Genomic DNA, 23862 nt, shown 5'->3' with positions numbered 1-23862 from the left:
CACAGCTTTCTGACAGTAAAGAAAAACTTTAAACACTATGGATTTTTTTTTTTTTTTTATCAGATTAAGTTGTAAAATTGAAGTAATTTAATTTCCCAGAGCGACTCAAAGGCACCAAACTGCAATGAGGAGCTTCAATAAAAATGTGTCAGGCCTTCACCCAGAAACTGTCTGGATATTAGTATTCCAACTATGATGCAAATTCCAGCGTAAAATTATTTTGGTTTCTAGTTAATTAGAAAATGAATTCAGTCAAAACAACACACACCCGAGGTCAGACCCCCCCCCTTCCCCTCCACCCCACAACCCCACAACCCCACCCCACTCCTGAAAATGTCTCCTCTTTGCGCTCGGAGAAGAAACACTTTGTAAAAGCAATTGTTGCAATATTATTTTTTATTATCTGCAAGAATTTGAAACACCTGAACAAAATTGAAACTGTTTGTCCTTCTTGCCTTCCCTCAAACAAAGGGAATGTTTGTCAGAGAGATTATTCACCCACACTCGCCTGTGTGTGTGTGCCTGTGTGTGTGTGTGTGAGTGTGTGTGTGTGTGTGTGTGTGTGTGTGTGTGTGTTACAGGTGCTGTTTGTGGAGAGGCTACTATATTGTCGCTGGGTCAGTGAAGGAGCCAATGTTGGTATAAATCTACATAACATTACTGCTCCAACACAACACACACACACACACACACACACACACACACACACACACACACACACACACACACACACACACACACAAACAGGCACACACACACAGGCACACACGCACGCACACACACAGTTTACCAAAAAAAGTGCAGTGAAGAAGAGTCTATAGAAATGTATGCTCTTCAGCCCCTCTCCAGCTCCTCTTCCACATCCTCCTTCTTCTTCTCCTCTTCTGTGCTGAAAGCAAAGAAGAGCTTGGGGTTGAGGCCTCTGCTGGCACTAGCGAGGAAGAGAAGAGGACAGATGGGAACATCAGCTGAAGGAGAAAAGATCTTCCACAGTTCTTTCTCTCTTTTTTTTCTAGTTCAAAAATCGAACATGGTCGACATTAACCGTGATGAGCAGCCCAGGTGAATTTCATGCAGAATATCTGCAAGTTCTTTGCCATAGCTAAACAACCAGCCAACATACTTTCCCCTGTGGCCCGCAAACCCTCACACACACACACATACACACACACACACACACACACAGGTCCCTCTGAAGGAGCAGGCGGAGCCGGCAGTTGCACATCTGCATTTCAAACACAGACTCTCTGGGATTCATTATTAATTAGCCTGCTGAGCCCTGGAGGACTGGTGATGCTGCCGTCACACACACACACACACACACACACACACACACACACACACCTCATGACCCCTTTGCCCCCTCTGCTCTACAGTTAGAGTCCTCACCAGAATACTAAGCCAGTACAGGAGCGTTGCTTTCCTCCCTCCAATCACATCACTTCCCCTTGATTCCCAGCTTAATGTATGGTAAAGGATGATGAATTACAGGAGTAGATGGTTTTATTAGGCTGAGCACAGTGCAACTGTGTTTACAACACCATATTCAATTGACTTGTTTAGCAAATGACATAATTCAACTTATGTGAGTAGATGGAAGCAGCCTGGAGATCTGTACTGGTTCTATCACATCAATAAACATTACAAAACACCTTCTCTGCCTTTGCTTGCTTTATTCTTTGCTATTTGTGGGAAAATCGGATTGTTGTGTTTTGCTTGAGAATTGCCTCTAATTTATATATGCGTGTGTGTGTGTGTGTGTGTGTGTGTTTGTGTGTGCAGCTCTGTGCATTAACCTCCACCAGCAGTAGAGGCAGATCAGAAAGACACACAGCGATTATGCATGAGGAATGTCTCCAGGGTCCAGAGAGAGAGAGAGAAAGAGAGACATCAAACACACTGCGGCGAGAACACTCTGTCCACAACACACGTCCCACCGCTGCGCAAAGTTGGGGCTGCGCAGTTTACAAAAATAAACATGATAGGAAGAACGCTCTGATTGCAGCTCATTGTGTGCCTCTGCTGTTGCCCACGGTTGCATTAGTATGCAGGGAGCTAACGTTTGATGCAGAGATCATTCAAGAGCATCAGATTGTGCATGATGTTCTGACACAGTTGTGACAGGATGATGTGTCGACTGCAAATATTTGAATCTTAAAATGGAGCTCCACAACCTGAGAGTGCTAACCTTGCTCATGAAAATTCAGGAATTTGTTAATTTATTGATTAGTGTTTGATAGAAGAGATGATAATCTGCTCCCAGGTCTACCTGCAACATGTGGCTCCATCCGTCCATCCACCATTATGGCTCATATTATGTTACCATGACCACTAGGGCTATAGGTGGTCAGTCTGTGATCTCTCACCACACATCAACACTTCTCGCACGAGTGGCTCGCTCAAGGCTACAACCTGGGTTCTGATAGGGCGAGAGGCTCTGGCAGTAATTTGGACATAATTGCATAATTGAGCAGTACTGGACCATCATCACCTTCTGCCTCTGAAGTCTTCAATTTAGGCCTCAATTTAGGCCTGAAGCTGCTGCTCAGCTGTCACCTTCTATCTCTATTCAAACTGTATGAGAGTAAAACACACACACACACACACACACACTGTGGCGTCCCAGCGAGGATCAGTGCCTCTTGAACCAATTGGATCAGATTCAGAGCCAGCAGCGGCCCTCCACCGAGCACACACACTTCCTGATGTTGTAGAGAATGCTGGTAAGCGGCGCGGCACGGTTTGCAGGGGGAAAAGACCACTTCTCGACAACACAGCGCAGTCTTTGTTAGACGTGTAATGAAGAATCTGGGGCAATCGAAGAATCTGCACAAATGTTGTTACAAGTTCTCGCTCGAAAGGGAATTCTCGTTCCCCTTTCGGAGCGTTCCCTCGGCCCGCTCTTTCATTCAAAGGAATGCATGTATGATTTTTGGTTTCGTACCAATTCCACCTGGAGTCTCGAAGGGAAGAATAACAAATATGGGAAACATTTAATCCAGAATAATATGTTTATCCAGAGACCTGTGGACTTGGGAGGAATGGACCCCCTCTGATGTGGTCTGCTGCCAGTGTGTGTGTGCTTTTTGTCTTCATGCATGTATGTGTGGGTTGCTGTGTGTTTGGGTTGGATGTGTGAGACGGGTGAAGAGACCCTCCACCCCCTGGGGCCAGGAACTCTGGGTGAGGAGGAAGAGAGGTCTAACACACTCTCAGATTTCTCATGTGTGTTTGTGTGTGTGTGTGTGTGTATGTGTGTGTTTGGTGCAGATGCAGGATGTGACAAAAGCTCAGCAGCAAGTAAGAAGTTGGACAGAATTGCAGTAAAAACTAGAAGCATCTCAGGGTTGTTTTCGCAGGAAAGAAAATATAATTTTAATCTTCCTAACCTCCTTCTGTATGTCTGCTAGTGGGGTTAAGTGCTATCGACCTTCTAATTATTTGCTGTGATTTTGGAGTTAAACACGAATGTGAGCGCAACAAAAATATCTGTAAAAAGTGAGCACCCAAGAACAGGGCTTGGCTGTGAAGTGATTTCGGAGTAGTGATCACTTTCAGTAAAGCGGAATCACAGGACACCCACTGCTGGACTTTTTCCCCTGTACACAAAAATCAGAAAAGAAGTGGCTGCAAAACAATGAATACATTTTCATAACAAAAAACAAAACAAAAACAGACACAAATGACTATCCATTAGGTCCAATAAAATCTGAAAAGTCTGGAGGATCCAGACTCTAGAGGAATCAGTGCATTTATCATGAAATTCATGTGTCAGCTGGCTCAGACTAGAGATACTCTTGTGCTCATGCTCAATGGGCCCAAAAATACGGAAGTCTAAGAAGGCCTGAAAAAACCTTTTGGGCGTATGCACCCGATGAGTGACTTTCCCTGGAATGCAGTATGGTAATAACCCCTCATTGCATAGGAAAATTATGTGTGCACACCCACCTACACAAGTATGTAAACTGTGATGATGTTTACAACAGACAGTTTGCGTGATAATATAGGTTAGGCTATCCTGGGTGTCGGTTTAATAGCTCTATGACCGTCTGACTGCTCGTGTTTCTTGCCCCATTAGACTTTACTCTTTAGTGATGTCATTGCATTCCCAGATATCAGCAATGACTTTGATGAGTACAATGTTATAACAACTGGTAGAAATGATGGCTCAAACTATGAGAATTAGACCCAAGTTGTAGTGAAATGGAAGTTTACTTTGGAACACAGGAAACTTAGCATTCATGCTAACTTTGTGAATTATCACACTGCACTCTGTGGGCTAGCCATGTCTCTATGTAAGAAGTCAATTTTATTGATATAGCAGAAAAAAATCTGATTTGTGTCAATCTGAACAACATATATGACCCCCTCTATCCCTACACCCCCAGTAAGTTAGCATGACTGGCTCCTTTTTTTTTGTGGGTATTTTCATTATATTTGTCCTAATTTCTCACCTGATCTGGAACGTATCAAGCATGTTCTGCAAATTGGCTTCAGCTACAGGTTCCAATAGTAAATAGCTAATAGGAATGATGTATTAAAAGCAAGATTTCCTTTTTAAAAAATGCAGGCACATGCACACTCTCACATAACAGTGACACCACTTCTACTACTATCTCCACTATTACTACCAGTTCGGTATGCCAAAAGTACTAAATCCTGCCCTCTTTCTCTTCTCTCTCTTTTGCTCTGACTCCCTCTCTTTCCCTCTGAAAGAAGGTCTTATTGTGGCGATGTCAGCTGTCTCAAGGGCATCCAGAACAAAGAAGCTTTTCACCCCTCTGCATATCCTCTCTCATCCTTCACTCTCTCACCTCTCACTCGCGTTTTCTCTCAATCTCTCTCTCTGTTCAGTCTGACTCCTGAATCATGCAAACCTCTCGTTTGTTTGCACCTTTTTTTTTTTTTTTCTCCATCTCATTCCTGCTTTGACATTCTCTTGCGGGTGGGATATGGCTAGTTGCTGGTGAGCACACTTGCAGGAGCGGGGGCAAAGTAAACGAGATGAGAAGGGAATGATGCTAAAACACTGGCCTGTAAAGTTAAAAAAAAAAAACGAATCCTTAGAGAAAACTGGAGAGTACTGCTCCTGTTGTGTGTGTGATATATGTCCTGTATCTGTGCCTGGCAGAGGAGGGAGGCAGGAGGAGAGGGATGTATGAAGGCAGCAGCAGCTGGTGGAGATACACAGTGTCAAGAGAGCTCAGAGAGACAGAGAGAGAGGACAACAGAGGATACCTCCTTGGCCGACTGTGTGGAAGGGGGACAGTGGAGCATAACAAACAGGATCCACCTTTCTGCTTGGCTAATTTTCTCCATTAAAACAGCCCAGCAGGAGCCTCAGCAGTCCACCAGCTGGAACAGAGGTTATTTTAGTGCCTGTCTTTCAGCAGGGTGTGTGTGTGTGTGTGTGTGTGTGTGTGTGTGTGTGTGCATACGAGTGTGTGTCACTTGCATCTATTTTGTGAGTCTGAGGTTTGGGGAGGCATAAAGATCTTCCATAGGAGCGGATTCAATTCACTGATATTAATTTCCTTCTCTCCAGTCATGCATAAACAAAGAAAATCTTCCCGGCTGTCTACTGTATGTGTTTTGCTCTGCTGGGCGTCGCTATAATGTGCTCGCCGCTGATATTGATGTATGCGTCCATATTTGCCCAGTCATCTCTTTATGTGGCTAAAGTCATCAGCCCTCCTCTCCTCTGTCTCAGTCAGATCCTAAACTAATCCCCAACCCTGCTACTCTGACAAGAAAATCCCCTATTTTAATGCATGCACACACACTCCGTCTTCCTCTCTCACCCTCCAGGCCACACACTCCCCCCCCTCTTCGCATGCACACACACACACGCATACACACACATTTTCTTTTTTATCCCTCTGTGTACCTGTGCACAGCATCTCTCTAGTCTCTTTACCTTTTAGTAAAGCATGCCTTGTATACGCAACTTAGCCCTTGTGATATTTGTTATGGTAATGTCTTCACAGTGCGGTGGCGTTTCTGGAAAATCATACTGTAATGAAATTTCTCTTTTCGTTCACACGAGTCAGAGTTTGGCAGCATAGTATCATTCAGCCAGAGGCTGTCAGGAAATGTTAACCGAAATCTGTTACAGTCCATTTACTGTAAGAAAACATAATCAGATGATCCAAAAAAAGGGGGAAGATGTTGTGTTACTAAGAGAAATCATCAATAATGCCGACTAATTTTACAAAGGGTCGTAATGGTTGTAGCATTCAAATGTGAAACGTTGGAGTACATTTAGTAACTGTGGAGTGGAATTCGGAGGCAAAATAATCCAATAAAATGACAGATTTTTTTCTCTTCAAGCTAACGAGTTTTGTGCTTAATTTGTATTTTCTGGTAAATAATCTGCCCTACAAAGACGAAAGAGAAGAAAGGGTTTACAGGCCAGCCTTTGTGATAGATAGAAAGGCTGAAATACCTTCATTTTATGCCTGTTTTTGGATTATTTCGCCCCCCAAAAAACCTAGATAACAGGACGCCTAACATCAAGATACGAGACCCTGCCTTTAAATAATCTTCACAGAGTGCAAGAGGACAGCTTCAAACATTGCAACTGGTTTGTAGATGTAAAGAAAATGTATTTTGTTTTGATAGGTGTCTGTCCATCCAGTATTTGTCATCATTATATTGAAATTGATGCAATACATGAATTTACAATTTAATAGATTTAAATATGTGATTAAAAGGTAGCTTAGCCTCACCAAGTCACATGAAATCCACTAGAGTCAAAAGCTGCTGTGCTAAACCATTTAGCTTTACCAGGAGTTTAGTTTGGTTCTTCTCTCTGTCAAGATTAGATTTATCTATACTGCCCCATTTTGTAGGCTAATGTGGAAAAACAAAATGGATCATTTTCAGTTAAATCAATAAGTTAACTTAGTTTTAGCTTTTGTTAAGGTATGCTGACTATTTTATAGCAGCCAGCTTTATATTAACTCTTACCTTATGTGTCATGTTGGTTGTCTCTCTGCGACAGAGTGCAGTAGTGAAGTGTGAAAATCTATATTGCAATATAATGCCAAAATGCAGTAACTAAGCAGCCAGAATGCAGATACTGTACAAATTAAGCCTGAATTTAACAATAAATTGGTCGCCCCAGACTACTTTTAGAATCGTTGGATTTCTGGCAGGACAGACATTTTGGTCAGCTCTCTTGCAGTTTTCCAATTTTCCATTTCTGCTGTCAAAAGCTGCTTTATAAACTCTATGATCTTGTTTTAATGTTATTGGAGTAGTATTTTACATATTGTGGCTAACACTGTAGTCCTAACTGAAACTGCTGTGATATTAAACTGAATTTAGCTGCAGAACAGACAGACTATTGTGTTCCAGACATCTGCAGTTCCATATTTTCCTTTTTTTTTCTTCTTATTTAGTTTCCGTTCATCATAAAATTGCACAAAAAAATGCCTTTCTCGCTTTTTGTCAACATTGTTGAGGACACGGTCGTCTTGTTTGAAAAAACTTTATTGGAAATGTCACTGGGCAAACCCGACCATGCTTACATTCAGTGTGAGGTGAGCACTCGCATCATGTACGGTAGGCCTACATGTCAGTACGGTACAGTCTAAACATAAAAGTCGCAGGCTCTGGCTGCAAAGAAAGGCTCATTAAAACATGCAGTGTGAGTTAAAACAAGATAATGTACAAGATAAATAAAATCCCACAGTGTCTGCCCAGCTTTACAGCGGTTTAATTGGCTCGCTTCTTTGATCTGTTTTGTATTTACTGCAGGTTACATGCTGTTTTTACAGAAACTATACATTTCTATGGCATAATAATTGTTTATATGACAAAACAGAGGCCACAAATTCTGATTCCTCTTTTGACCAAATATACTGCTTTTTCCCAGCCATGCAAAGTGTGGCCATGAGCTGGACTAATACATACATACAACTGGGTGCGGCCATGGAATGGTTTATGTGGTGTGGCCTAAGAGAGTGTATTCTCAACCCTGCTAAGTTTTTCCTTAAAAATGACTACGTACACGAGCAGAGAAGTGGGACTGAGGACTGATCTTTTTGCCCTTGTTGGCCTGTCAGGAAGTTTGCCAACTCCAGCCAATTTGTATTTAACACTGTTGTTTACAGGCCATAAAACATTTTATTTTTAATTTCTGTATTTTATAGCATATTAAGGCTCATGATAAAACAACACCATTAAGCTGTAACACTAAACTGCTCCATACCAGATAAATCATGTTTAGTTACAGCAAACTGAGTCTGTCCAGATGACCCATTAGTGCATATGTGTAGGAATGTGACTATTATGGGTTATATCAGATGAGATAAACACATCACACAATTATAAATTTCCTTAATTTTCGGAGCTAAAGTGAAAGACAAAGGATGGATTTCAGCTGTGAAATAACTGCGTTACATCCAGAATGTAGAAGGGCCGCCTGCATTTACCAGCCAGGAGAGATGAGGTGCGGTTGACCTTGGCATGTGTGCAAACACACACACACAAACGCAACACATGCACACACACCATGCAGGGGGGAAACTGACAAATGGCAGTGCAGCAGCTCAGTTAGATGGTAAATGTGTGTTTAAACAATGCAGAGTGACGCTTACACACGCAACACTTAGTGGCCGGTTGGTGATATAAGATTGATTTGGTTCACTCTCTTTGAAACACACACATGCAGACACACACAGACACGCACACACTTAGTGGAATATGAGTGATGTGATTCAGGACACCTCTCGGCAGCCACTCTGCTTTCCATCCTAACGCCTGAGCAGAATACTAATCACTGGATCACATTACAGAGGAAAGAGAGAGGGAGAGGGTCGCTGCTATAGAACGAGAAGAAGCAGCATGGAATAGCATGGATTATATCAGATAAAAGAAATACAAAGGTGGGCTTCGCAGGCTGTGGTGTTTTTTTTTTTTTTTTTTTTACATCTACACCTTCCTGTGAGCAGCATGCAAATACTGTACTGCAGGTTATGAGCAGGTGAGAGCAAAGCTAAACAGCAGGGTTGGAAACATGTTGGAAACAAAGATTAGGCAGGAAAAAGGGAAATAAGTTTTGTCCCGCTGTATGGAGGTCATCTACAAGAGGCAGCTGGATATTATTCCTAATACCTGCAGTCTAAAGAAATAATTAATAGTGGAATGTAACAAAGTACCTTTACTTACTCCTCCATTCAAGTTTTTTTCTTCTTGTTCCTTCCCTTGGATATTTAAGCTTTACTATGCAGAATGATGTATATGCAGAATTTGACACTTTAAGGATGTTTTCACATTAATCTGCAAAAAGTGGAAACTTTCTTTGTGCTCACCTTAAATCTGAGTTTAAGGTGTTTACCTACGAGCAGGATTTGTGACATCACAACTACAGTATGCAATTTACACAAGTGTGATGTGGAAACTTGGGGCCTCCAGTGCACATACAGCGCCTCAACTCCAACATTTTAGAAGCAAATATTGCCCTGTAACTGCAATTATTTAACAGGTATAGTTACTTTGAAGGTTTATATTTTACATTCAGAACATATGAATAAATAAAATCCAGTGTTACAGATTAGAACATCAGTGTGTAAATTAGCTCCTCATCAACCAGCTACAACATCAAAATCAAAAATCATCCATTAATAGTAATAATCTCCTATCATAATAGATAATAATATAGACCCTTTTGCTGCATAATGAGTATGTTTTAGTAAAAAACTTCAAAGCTGCACCGATCAATATTTTCATATCAACAATGGGAAAAATGATTGTAATTTGAAAGGTGTTGTTTGTAGTGATGTACCCATAAAGAATTATCACCTAAACCTGCACTCCCTCTCAGGTCTTTGAAGCGTTTTAGCATCTTTGAGCTCATAACTCAGCGACAAAGCTCTGATAAACCCTCTGTAACAACAGACAGATAGAATAAGCGCTGAGCTGAACATAGTGAAACATTTAGCGGCTAAACATCCAGATATTTCCCTCAGGAGTTGGTGGAGATGAAAACAGAGCTAAAAGCAGAGGGAAGACTGGACTTACATTTGTCAGGTGGCCAGAAACACGACTCCAAATGAATGCTGATGTTGCTCTGTGTCTGCTGAATATAGCAAATAGGCACCTGTTTGCTAACAAATTTGCCTCATCAACTTGACAGTGTAACAGTTGACAGTTTGTTGTGCTGCCCCCAAGTGGGAAAAAAAATGAATTAAAGCAAGTTTAAGTCAGTTCTGCTGGTAATAATCACTACTAGCAGCTTTTAGTTATGTTGAATGCAGGATTTTTACTTTCAAGTGAGTATTTTTACATCGTATTATTGCTACTTTTTAGGATCTGAATACTTCTGTCACCACTGAATCAGATTAGATGAATAAGTGAGTAAAGGAGTCCACCTGTGTATGACTCATCCACAAGAGGTCGCTGGTAATAGAGACAGTTACTCCCATTAACTGAAGTTATCAGAAATAATGAGTCGTTTTTCATGAGCAATGACTCAGATTAGAGCTCATTTTGGAATAATCTGGCTCATCGAATGCCAGTTTGGGCACGGCTTCCTGTATGATCGGTGCTGCACTTGCCTGTATGGCTGACATGCAAATACAAACACCCACACTAAATCTCACACACTTCTTTCCTCCTCCTCCTCCTCCTCCCCCTCCCTCCTCTCTCCAACCCCATGCTGAAGCAATTATGTCCAGTGTGTGAGTCTTCCACAGGCAGTGTGAGGGTGATTGATGATGCTGTCAGCACAGGGAACATGTTTTAACGTCAGAATAATCTCCCTGCTAATATATTACATCCACTGGATAGGGTTCAATCAGGCCTAATAGCGCCGCTAAGTTGGTGAGAGGGGAGATGGTGTTGAGAGCACGTGCCTTTGTGTGTGTGTGTGTGTTTGTGTGCATGTAGGAGTTTGTGTGTGTGTGTGTGTATCTCATTAATCAGAGCAGAAATAGAGGCAGGGAAATCTAGTAAGGCCAACCAATAAACATGTATGCCAGTGCAAGGTGGAATAAGCAGCCAGCGAGAAGTGTTTACTTCTTACATAATTAGGCTACTCACTCACATCCCATAGTCAGTGAATCAACTGAGACACTGTTATTGTGAATGTGAGAGTCTTACCACCACTCGATATAATATCGTCTTATGAAATGAAAGAGGTGGAGAGAATGGAGCACAAAGGCATCCGACGCTTCAAAAAGAAGCAGCCTTGTGGTGTCTAATCCACGCTGTCTAATCTCTCAAATTGCTGTGACGTTTGATGAAGGGGATTGAGCTGGTGCGAGGAGAGAAACGGGCCCAGTCAGAGAGGGAGTGTGTTTTTTTTGTTGTTGTTTTTTTTTTGCTGATGTGTACAGTACAGATCCAGCTGTGCACTCAGCTTCTGAACAAATCCTTCTTTAAATACGAGCTGTGTTGTTTACAGCAGTTCTCTGCCTCCAGACACCATCCTCCCTCTGCCTACACTGCCTCTGTTCATTTGACACTGCCTTCCTCTCTTATCTGCTATACGTACTCTGCTGATCAGATGCACCATCCCCCCCTCGCTTTCTGCAGAATATGCATGTAGTCGCATGTTGCATGCACACACACGTACACATGCGTATACGTATGGGAACATGGGAGGAAAAAGAGAGAAAAAAAGAAAGACTGTGTGTCTGCAGGAGAGAGTCTGTGGGGATTGGTGTTATATTCTGCTAGTGTCAGCTGGCTCGTGGCCTGCAGATTAATGCGTGTATGTGTGCACACGCATATGTGCGTGGCACAAACAAAGGCGCCCTCACAAACACCCGTAAACAGATTAGCTTGTCTGCTGAGAAACAAAGGGTTAAGACAGAATGCAGATTTCACAGGGATGGGGAGGGAGCTGAGGTTGTGCGTCTAGTTTTGGGGTATGTGTGTATGTGTGTGTGTATGTGTTGAGTGTGTGTGTTTGAGGGGTGAGCGGGGCCAGCGCGGCGGTGGAGCGTCGTGATCCCTCTCCCTAATACTGTGTGGAGAATCTCCTCGCTGGGCTCAGCTGCCAATTCTCTCCACTGTAACAGTTCCATTCTCCTCCTCAGCCGGTGAAACAATGCTGCCATGCCTTTCTGTGCATCTCCACACAAAGACCCCAGAAGCTGAGACAGACGCTCAGAGTGAACTGAGACACAGCACCAGGACAATAGACTGAGAATGGTTTTGTTCGGCATTGTGTGCTGTGTTTGTGGAGACAAACAATAAAGAAAGTTCCAAGGGGCGAACGACTACTTCCTCATTGTTGAAATTTTAAGAGGATGCACAGTTTACAGAAGTAGGAGTTGCTGATTTGCTTCTTTGGCGAATCTGTTGGTTGAAGCTCAAATAATATTTAGGTGACTGGAGTCAAACTTTGAGACAAACTTCTTTTTAAGCACCTTGATGTATCACCCAGGTCGGCTCTGAAGATTGCAAGGCCTGTATCATTCTGCGTTAGGTTTAGCTGCCAATAAACTTATATAAGAACTCATATATTTAAATATACATAACATAGAAATCATAAAAGCCCTTCTGACGTACAGTATATCTATTTTAAAGCTGCAGAAAAACCTGCATAATTAAAGTATTTCCTACAACAAACATCCCTTAATATCCAATAAAACACTCACACACACAGTGGACTGTGCTGGAAGTTCCCCCTCTACTGGTGACGGCGAATCCTGAGCCGACCGGCCCCAGAGGACCACCTCCTTGGGACCTTGAGCCAATCACGACAGCCGAAACAAGCCCTTTATCTACAGGGGCTTATTAAGCTAATTGAATTAGCATGTTGTGGTTTCTGAACCCAAATACGATTAGCCTGTTATTACTGTGTTATCAGGGTCCCTTGTTACAGTAACAGCAGGTTACTTTTGGCTGCTTCATTGGCGCTTTTTCTCTTTCACTCTCGCTGCCTGCATAGCACTGGAGGTTTTCACATAATCATATATCAGCTGCTTTATCTGTTAAATACCTGGCATAGCTACAGTGTCATGAAAATCTAAGATTTAATGCATCTCATACTATTTAAAACACTCCCTGCCCTCTTGTTAAAATTTGGTTTATTGACTCAGGACTATTGGACTTCAGTTTGTCCGGTGGCCAGAATCACGACTCCAAATGAATGCTAATGTTGCTCCATGTCTGCTGGATGTGTAAATAAGCAACAGTTTGATAACACATGTGCTATACAAACTTTATATATGTCAGTGTTTACAGCCTGTTGAACTAACCTCAAGTAACCAAAAAGTTGCTGGTTTAAGTGAAAATTGAACAAATATTAGTATTAGTATTAGTATTAGTATTTGTAATTGTTCAACTTAAACTAGAGGCTTGGCTCAGGTGAAGGGAATCCTCACAAACCAAGATTTTGACTGTGTCAAAAGTCACTCATACTGCTCACTATCAGTATTGGGAAAGTTGAAAAATATAATTATTTAAACATTATAGGTTTCTAATTTTAGCATCTATAAAATGCAACATGTTGCATTGTGGGATTGTAGCCTACATGCCAAGGACATGCACATTTTTGAAGGCATCGTATACTTGTTCTGCATATATTTCAAATTTTGGACACTCATATAAAATGATGTAGGATAAATATAGCACACTATATAACACATAATATGTCATTTCCAACACAGAAACCTAAGCTGCCCTCTTGCCTCTACTCTTAAAAAGCACAATTTTTATAATATTTTTTATTGGTGGACGTATTTTACAATCACACTGTTGAGTTTCTGTCACAGGTGTTTATCACTGTATTGAATTACGATTTATGGTATATATTGTAGTGTTGGCAGCCAAAGCCAAGACTTTGAAAAAGAAAACTTCAGTGTCAAGTCTCAATGAACCTCTAGTGCTGAACACAGCGTTCCTTGTGCACCGAAGCTCCCTTTACCAGCTGGGCAGGGAGTCATAGAGGCTGGCTTCAGTGGGAGAGTAGGAGGTGGGCAGACTGGGTGGAGGGAGGTGCAGGGGTGAGAGAGAGAGAGAGGGCGAGGGGGCTGGGTGAGGGGGCTGAGAGACCAGGTTGGGGAGTCAGCTGGTCTCCCTGAGCCTGTGATTAATACACTGGGGCTGCTCTGTACCACCTCCACACCACACTGTCCTCACCTCCAATTAGCATGCTAATGAACCCGCACATGTGTGACTGTGTGTGTATAACAGTGTGTATGTGTGTGTGTCACCTGAGGGCTCTTTCTCACTGTGTAGCATAAACAGAAACAGGCTGGTATGGCTGCTGCTCTGCTAATTGAGACTGTGTGTGTGTGTGTGTGTGTGTGTGTGTGTGTGTGTTATGGACTGTGACCCTGGTCTTACTCGCTGCTGTTATGGTAACCAGTTGAATAGGAATGTTTTTTCTGTCTGGTTATACCTGTCATGGTGATCTTTGTTCTCTATGATTGCTGAGTGGTGGACATGAGCTGTCACAGCTCGTTCTCCATGGGTAACATGATTTACAGGTCCGTCATGAAGCAGGAGGCATATGCAAGTATGCTGACACAGTTGTATACTACGTGTTGAAGAAAATCAGTTACATTTAGAAAATCATTTATTTTAGCATTTCAGCATCCAAAAAGCATCTTGTTCCAGAGTGTTGAGAGGGAGGCTAATTCGTGATTTTGGGCGATATGAATGAAAATGACTTTGAGGAAAAATTCAACATTTTAGGAAATGTGCTTATTTGTTTTCTTCCCAAGAGTTAGATGACAAGTTTGACTCTCATGTATGTACAATACATTTGAAGCTACTGCCAGCAGTTGGTTAGCTTAGCATAAAGACTGGAAACAGGGGAATACAGCTAGCCTGACTCTGTCCAAAGGAAACAAAATCTGCCTATGAGAACTTCTACATCTCACTCATTAATACAATACATCTTGTTTGTTTAATCTGTACCAAAACATAAGTGTAAAAACGACACGCTTTGGTTTTATTAGTGGGACTATTTCTTGGCTTTCTCCGCTGGTTGGCTGGAAATCTAACAGTGACGGCAAGACTCCAGGAAGTTACTGTGTCCAGCCAAGAAATAGTCCGGCACATAACCCCTGTAAAAACCACAACTTGTTGTTTAAACAAATGGGATAGCTATAACATGATATTACTGAGCTTTGGAGGTGAGCTACAGTAAGCAGTTTCTGTTACCTTCAGACAAAGCCAGGTTTGCTGTTCTAAGCTAAGCTAACCAGCTGCTGCTTCAACTTTTTGTTTTTTTGCATTTGGCATTTATTTGATAGTGACAGACACAGACAGGAAATGCAGTGAGAAATGGTATGTGTCATTACAACTTGTCTACTGGGTGGCCCGCTGCTTCAAGTTTTGTAATTGAGTAATAATACATCAGTATTTACAGTATGATAATGAAATCATGGCTGAGATCATTGGTAGCATCTTGGCTCAGGATTTTCAAAAAGGCAGATGGTGTAACTGATGAAAGGTTTTTGGAGAAATAACTTTCAACATGATAATTTCCTGGTCCACCCTCGTCACTAAAGTGAAGAAAGAAACAACTGCATAGAGGGGTACGCAGGACATGTTGAAGGATTGCTTTTTTTGTTGTTGTTTGTTTTTTTTAAGGGGGGCGGGGTTACTATGAGTGAGAAGATTTATGGGAAACATGGTCTCTGTATTTAGGCAAACAGGATAATGGCTACCATGATATAAGTTCCTTGTCCTTTTCGTTAGTGGCTCTGAACCAAAACCATAATTTCACAGTCCGGCATCCAAAATGAAAATTGTAGCACCCACACATTTCATCAGCAAAATGAATACATCTCTTTTTCACCAGTCCTTAAAAAAAAGACAAACAAAACAATGTTCAGCCTTTTGGACACTAGACTAAGGATTTGTTCACGTGAATTAATGATAAGTGACTCTTCAGTCTTTTTCATTACGCCTCCAAAGCATCACCCTGCTTACAAATACTGTACATCAAGTAAGAAAATTTACAAACTCAATATTCCTCCTGGACAACCACATAATCCTTATTCCATTTGTCCCCGTGGGTGCATGTGTATGTACACTAATTTCTGTGCATTTAAGGGCATGAGTATGTGTGCACACAAGTGCCTGTGTGTGTACAGACGCAGGCAGGGAAACATTGAACAGCAGTGTTACAGTAACCTTTGCAATAATCAGTTCTGTCTGATGGGCCTCTTTAATTAACCTTGTAGGAAATTAATCCCAGTGTTAAATGGACAAGAAAAAGATGTTTGATTACCACCGCGAGCCAACTGGGACTTCTCCCTCTGTCTAATTGCCCAGGAAGAGAGAACAAGAGAAAAAGCAGCAAGAATGAGAAAGGGAGAAACAGATACGGAGAGAGAGGAGAGAGGCGAGAGGAGAGAGCGGAGTGTGAAGCGCCTCGAATCCTGTGGTGTCATTACTGTCTGTGTGAATGTCAGTTAGTCCCTGGAGCGCTGATAAGGCTTCACCAAGAAGAGAGAGGAGGGAGAAAAAGAGAGGACAGGGAAGAGAAGGACACTGAGCAACTGAACACTGAGTTACAACCGACAGGGACAAAACACTACATAAGGTATGGATATTCTTGAGTAGTTACCAGGGAATAAGTAAGAAACTGCTAATTAATGAGGTAGTAGTTCCTAAATAAAGGCCTCAGTGCTTCAAATTAACCAGGTTGTATGATGTGTAATCTCTAGACAAATGTGTTGATATCTGCTCTGCATGAGGCAAAAAGTGGGTTGAAAATCCTGCTGCCATAGCCTTCACCTAGCTGCAAGAGCTGTGTATCCTCTCTGTTTATTTGTAATCATCTCAACACGATGAATTGTACAAATAGACGACATTGCACAGTTTGTCTCTATTTTATACAAATGAAAATGTGCTAGAAGTTGTGTTTGAAAAAAAGAGAGCTTGAGAGAGAGTTCCAATTCAGCCTATTTTCACACATCAGCACACCTGGCCAGTCACTGTGTAAGGTGGGTGGAATTGTCATATAGCCAGTTTTTACAAGTTGCAAGAATTGCTGACAAAATGCTGACAAGCACTATGTAGCATGCTGAGGCATGCTGTGATTGTGATTTTTTTGTCATTTATAAAATGTTATGATGTTGAATCTCTATGATCCAAAGTTCCAAAGCATGAGGTGAACGTATGTAAAAATGCTCCCCGCAAGCCTGCTCTGAACACCTTGTTTGCAATGTTACCTCTACACCTCCCTCCAGCTGACGTCAGGTTGTTGTCGTATTTTGGATTGGATTTGGGCTTGAACATGTAGTGATGCATTTGAGAAGTTAACATTTTGAGTGAAGAGCAGAGTGGACTAATCAGAAGGGGGGCCTTCAAAGGGACAGGAGCTAAAACGGCCTGTTTCAGACAGACACTGAAATGAGGGCTGTATAAATGGCTAGTCTAAGATAAATGAGTTTTTTAACTGTATGTAATGCAAAGATTTTCCACCAGAGCCCCAGAATATAAATATGGACCTGAAAACATGAATAATATGTTCCCTTTAACTACATAGTAGATTATGAGTCACTTGACTGTGTTAATGAGCCAGTCTGTAATGATTAGGTCATAAATACACAGATCATGTATCAGAGAGAGAGAGCACAATTGTCAAAAAATGATTTCACTCATCATATTCATAGCATGTTACATTATTAGTAATATTAATTTTAGCCAACACAAATGACTCATTTGAAGAAGTGAACATACAGATATACGAATATCTGGGAATCAACCATCACTTACTAGGGATGTCAGTTTCGGTTAATTCTGCTTTCGATAGATCAATACCAATTAACTGGTAATGAACTGGTTAATTTTTAAGACAGGGTGTGATGTAGCTTTTGTTTATGAGAGCTGTCCAGCAGTCGGTGGTCAGAGCTAGCTTGTCTGCCCTGGTTAGCTTGATTTTTAGCTCATCTTTCTTCACCTCAAAGTGTTTTCATTGTGTTCAGTCACAGTAGCTCTCGATGGCATAACATACTCGGGCTTGAGGTACCGAACTAGCTCTTTCAATCCCTCGCCATCTACCACACTGATAGGCAGCATATTGGTCTCAATCATTCAGCACACCAACTGGGTGATGGCCTAATAACAAAGTAACACCTATGTTGTTATAACAGATAGACTGTAGGATTAGCATGCTAGGCTGACAGTCCGTCAGCTGTGTGGCTTTATATCCACACTGTGAAGTCTTTCGAAGCACACAAACACTGTAAACACACGTGTCACCTGCCTAGCACGGTGCTGTTAAAACACCGCAGCTACACCTTATTTTTATTCAGTCTATGGGCTACAAGCAGTACGGCACGGCTATGGATCCATCACTTCTCTTTGTATCTACGGGTTGGTGCTCCTGTCAGTGTCGGAGCCTCCGCATGAGACGGTCGGTAAATTTGTGTTTTTAAAACTTTTTTGGGGGCTGCACTCACTCTCAGTCCCGCAAACTACTGAAATTTGGCACCGATTGAATTTATGTGAATAACGTGAAGTAACAAGTTCAGTACCCAACCCTAGTATGCAAATTAAACTATAGACATGTGAAACCAGTCAAAAATATTCTTAGCAGTTAACCGATTAATGGTTAACCATTGACATCCCTATTACTTACTGATTTATTAACATAGTATCTAGCAATTGGTTGGTTGCCATTATGTACCATAGAGTCAGTATTTGAAATACCGTGTGACCATCGGGGGGTCTTGGTACCATGGATGGTATTTCCAAAACAGTATAGGCATACATCAGCCACTAGATCCAGGTAACTATACAAGAATAAGCGTTGTTTTTTTATTGGCCTATTTATTTGTTTGTTCTGTGATATAAGGAGCTTGTTGAAAATTTTCCTGATAAATAAAGGACATTTATTTTGTATAAGAATTAGTTCACATTCACATTTTTTATTGGACATTTTAAAGATTCAGTGATGGAGCACATTGCATTCAAATCCTGTAAATGCTTTGACTGCAATATATTTTGGTAGTTACATAAAAAGAATGACCGTGTACATAAATAGAAAATAATTAGTCACATTGTTGAGACCCCCCTAAAATATCATTTCGAAATTTTCAGGGTTTCTAAGCTGTCAATCAAGGTGTCCCAGACCTCCTAAGACCCCCTGTATTTTGCACACTGTGTAAAGTGTGCTGTAAGTTTGAAGCTTTGAGAAGGTGATAGTGAGACACACAAGTGGTGTATATTTCCACAATATGGACAATATGGACAGATCTGAAGCAGAGAAGTGGATTATGCTGTAGAACTGGTTTGATAAGTTTATATAGATGTTTTATACATTTTTACATGTTATTTTGTGACTGGTTGCCACTGTAACTGCTGTGAACCCAAGCTTACTATCTTATACTGAAAAGATAGTCATGGTAGACCTTTCTTTAATTCCACTCAGTTCCTTACTCTTGGTAACTTGGGATATCATGGGCATTTGTGGGCAGACACTGACATTTTCAACATCCCTGTGATAACCACTTATAGATGCCCCATGAGATTTGTAGTCAAACATTCTGGTGCATGTCCCAGGAACCTAATCACTGTTAATGTTCAACCTCAAAATTGCCTGAAGCCAGCTCCATGTGCCACCTCAGTAGTGTTTGGGTTGTTGAATGTCAGGTCACTGGCAAATAAATTATTTTTCTGCAATGATTTCATAGTATCAAAGCAGTCTATTTATGCTTACTGAGACTCGGTTAAGTCCAGGTGACTGTGTTACACTGAATGACGCATGCCCTCCTGGTTTTAATTATTTTCAGCAGCCTAGGATTTCAGGTCATGGAGGTGGACTGGCTGTGATTCACTGAGAGAATTTGAAATGTTCCCCTTACTCACTTGGAAATTTTTCTTCATTTGAATCACTTGGTTTTATGATAAATGGCAAGGCCTCACTACTTTGTGTTTTAATCTACAGACTCCAAAATCTAACTCTGGCTTTATTCAGGATTTCTCTGATCTTTTAGCTTTGACAGAGTCTTGATTTTATTTGATTTGAAGATACTTGTATGCTGCCTCTCTGGTTCCTCTTTTACTATGGATTTAATAGATATTGTACATTCTTTAATCTCGCTCGGTCAGTTGAGGGTCCCACTCACTTAAAGGGACACACCCTAGATATTGTTCTCTCCTCTGGTTTTATTCTTGATAGTGTTAATCTCTATGAGGCTAGCTTATGTGTGTCTGACCACAAAACTATTATTATTCCTTCTTTCCACCGCCTGCTACTTAAGTTTCCTCTCATGTCCTTAATACAAACTCTGCTGACAGATTTCACAAGACCCTCATAACCAAAAATCAAATTTGTCCACAGAAGAATTACTAAACAACTTCAACAATACATATAAATCTGTACTTGACTCCATAGCATCTGCAAAAATCCAGAAAGTCAACTCGCAGCACGCCTTGGCCAAATTAGAATACCAGAGAAATAAAGAGAAAATGCAGACAAGCCGAACGGAAATCAAAAAAGGACAGAATGGCGGTATCATATAAAATTATGAAAACTAATGTCTACCTATCAAAAATCAGTAAAAGAAGCCAGGTCCTCCTATTTCCAACATCATTACAACAAAACGTCATAACCAAAGAATTCTTTTCACAACCATTGAATCTGTAATTAACCCTCCTTGTCAACAAACTGAAATCACCCCCATGATCTGTTAGCAAGTTTTATCCTTCTTCACAAACAAAACAAATGAAATAAAACTCCAGATTGGTCATGCCACCGGTAACCCTTCTCCTTCTCCACACTGCAACCTCTCTGCTTTGCTCAGTAACTTTGAGGCCCTTTCACTGTGCACTTTAAAGGACAAAATGGCCAAATTAAAGCCTTCATTGAGTCCTTCAGATTTTATGCCTGACAGATTTCTCAAAGAGGTTTTTAACAGTGCTGGATCCACTATTTTATCTGTTGTAAATAGCTCTTTATCCACTGGCTTTTTTCCCTCCTGCCTTTAAGCATGCAGTAGTACACCCACTGCTAACCTAATCTCAACCATACCCATTTAAAACATTTTAGACCCATTTTTAAATTACCATTTTTATCAAAAGTTTTAGAGAATATTGTCCTCTTAGAGTTGATTTCTTTTATGAATAATAATAATAATATTTTAACAAATTTCAATCAGGTTTCTGTGCACGTCATAGCACTGAAACTGCTCTCATCAAAGTGCTAAACAACCTTTGACTTACAGCTGATGCTGGTGGATTGTTCAATTTTAATTCTTCTTGATTTGAGAAGTGCATTTGACAATGCGGATCACCTTGAAAAGTAGTTTAGCATCAGGGACACTGCTCTAGATGGGGTTAAATCCTATTTATCAAAAAGAACTTTCTCTGTAGTCATGGGAAAGGCCTCCTCTGCTGTGGCCCCTCTGACCTGTGGTGTTCCCCAAGGCTCCACCCTAGGCCCCTTGTTGTTCTGGCCATTAGGACATATACATAAACACAAAATCCAGTACCATTGTTATGCAGATGACACACAAATTTATGTCCCATTAAAAACCAGTGAAGAAGGCAATTTTAATCATCTTTTATTTTGTCTGGCAGAAATAAAGTGCTGGATGTCCCAAAACCTTCTCCAGCTAAACAAAAACAAATCAGAAAAAATTCTCTTTGGTCCCCCAAAGTCTATCCCTGTTTTACAGAAACATCTTGGATCCCTGTCTACAAATACCAGATCTGCAGCCAGAAACCTGGGTGTAATATTTGATGGTGACCTTTCATTTGAAAAACAAATTATAAACGTTGTTCAATCATGTTTTTATCAACTAATTTTCTCTCCCAGCCTGATCTCGAGAAGGTTATTCATGCTTTTATTTCATCCTGGATAGATGACTGTAATTCATTGTATTCAGGGTTAAGCCAAAAAATGATCTCATGCCCTCAGCTGGTACAAAACAAAGCTACTCGGCTTTTAACAAAAACTAGAAGACAAGATCACATCAGCCCTGTTTTAGCCTCTCCTTACTGGTTAGCAGTAAATTTTAGAATTGATTTTAAGATTTTATTGATCACATTTAAAGCACTTCATGATGCAGCTCCCAGCTACATTGCTGAATTGCTGCTCCCTATGAGCCAGAGGGCTCTGCTGGCTGTTCCTAAGTCCCGACTCAAGAATAACGGTGACTGGGCTTCTGCAGTCAGGACACCTCAGCTCTGGAACTCCCTGCCCGAGAATCTGAGGCTTGCATGATCAATGACATCTTTTAAATTACTTCTTACAATTTATCTTTTTTAAAAAAAAGCCTTCTATTAATCCTAGCACGCCGTTTTTATTTACAATATGTCTTACATTTTTTGTTATTACTGTTGTCTTTTTTCTTCTTTTTTAACTTTATTCTTGTGGATTTTATTCCATTTTTTTTGTATTATTTTAATTGCCAGATTTTATTTGCCTCAGTCCTGAAATGTTTTAATCCTGGTTCAACCTTGTAAAGCACTTTGTAACTCTGTTTTGAAAAGTGCTGTATAAATAAAGGTTATTATATTAAAACTGCATCAAGCTGGAGTGGGAGAAATTACTCACACTGATGTTTAACTGATGTTACACTAAGAACAGTTTGCTGTTCAAATCCGTCTTGCAAGATAAAATAAGCTATATCACCTAAATGTTTCTGTTCCTCTACAAAGCTACATCCATGCTATCGTCACTGCCACCTCATCTATCCCTCTTTCCCCACGGCCTGTATGAGCAGGTGCTTCCCCTCTCTCCTCACTAATGTCTCCAGATCTCTGCACTGACCTCAGCTCTCCATGACTCATCCCCGCAGCGTGCTGGCTCCGTGAGTCAGTGTGTGTTGGCTGTGTTCATCGGTGTGTGTCGACTTCCCGGATCGCTGCAGGTGTCTGTATCAATAATCCAAAGGACGGAGCGAAGAGAACCATCAGAGACTACATCTTCTGTTTTCAGCATTAACTGTTTTGCATGTCCATGGAGATGGGGTCTGTCTGAATGTTATGTCACAGAGTTTGAAAAAGTGGTTGTATTGTATTGAGACAGTTTTTTATCAGAAGAAAATCTGTAAAGTTTTCCCTGTGGAACTGTACTGAGACTGTAATGTTAACTGTATATCACTTTTTAACTGTAGGTGGAGAAGGTCATGTACCAACGTTCATGTTAGGCTTGTACTAATTTAATTTACATTGTTCAAGAAGGTTTTTGAAACTGCAACATTACATCACATCAAGCTCACAACAACTTTTCGTATAAAACACACACAGTTCCTCCCACCATTCACCTGGGTGTGGCTCTTTCTTTTTACTCATAAGCCAAAACTGACCTGTTTTCTGTGCTGCTCTCCTTTATCAAGCTCAGTTACACATGCAATGAAATCTATTTTGTCCACGCAGTGTTTCAAAACAACCTCTCAGTCATATGTGCTAGTTTGGCCGCTGGACCGTTTGTGTTTATTAGCCCCAAACAGCCAAAATATCAACTATACGTTAGTTGTGAACTAGCTAGAAACAGAAACATCAACCCTGCATCCTTTGGAACATTTTTTTACTTGCACAGATGTGTCTTTGTGTTAACACTGCACACACCGGCCACACTTTTTTAGATTCTACTAAAAGAGAGGAAATGCACCTCCTGATAAAGATATCTTATTTAAATATTTGTCTATTTAGCTGGCTAGCTAGCTAGTAACCCTAGATTTAAGAATTACCTGGGTAATGTTCAAGTTGGAGGGAGAAGCTTTGCAGTTTCATTGTGAAGAAGGGACTTCTGGAGAGCTACATGCATTTTTCAGGACTAATCGAGCTGTTGGCTGATAGTCAATATACCTCCACACAGTAGTCTAGCTGCATTTCGAACCATAATTTCTTATTTCTACACATGTAAAAAAACAATGTAAGGTATTAGCGTTGTTTAAAAGCACATTTGAGCTCGGCAGAGTAGTGTTAAGTAAT

General features: G+C 41.0%; 1 long non-coding RNA gene across 1 annotated transcript; it reads right to left on the bottom strand.

Moving 5' to 3' along the window:
• Positions 1-370: 370 nt before the first annotated feature.
• LOC137188741 (uncharacterized) lies at positions 371-23753 on the bottom strand. Its single transcript, XR_010929503.1, has 3 exons — positions 23619-23753; positions 22697-22800; positions 371-931 (listed from the first exon to the last, which is right to left on the bottom strand). It is a non-coding gene; the product is annotated as an uncharacterized lncRNA (long non-coding RNA).
• Between the last annotated feature and the right edge of the window lie 109 nt (positions 23754-23862).

The sequence above is a fragment of the Thunnus thynnus genome, chromosome 9 (assembly GCF_963924715.1).
Source record: "Thunnus thynnus chromosome 9, fThuThy2.1, whole genome shotgun sequence".
Classification (NCBI taxonomy): domain Eukaryota; kingdom Metazoa; phylum Chordata; class Actinopteri; order Scombriformes; family Scombridae; genus Thunnus; species Thunnus thynnus.
Note: the sequence above shows the minus strand (reverse complement) of the source record. Positions and strands in the feature narration are given on the sequence as shown.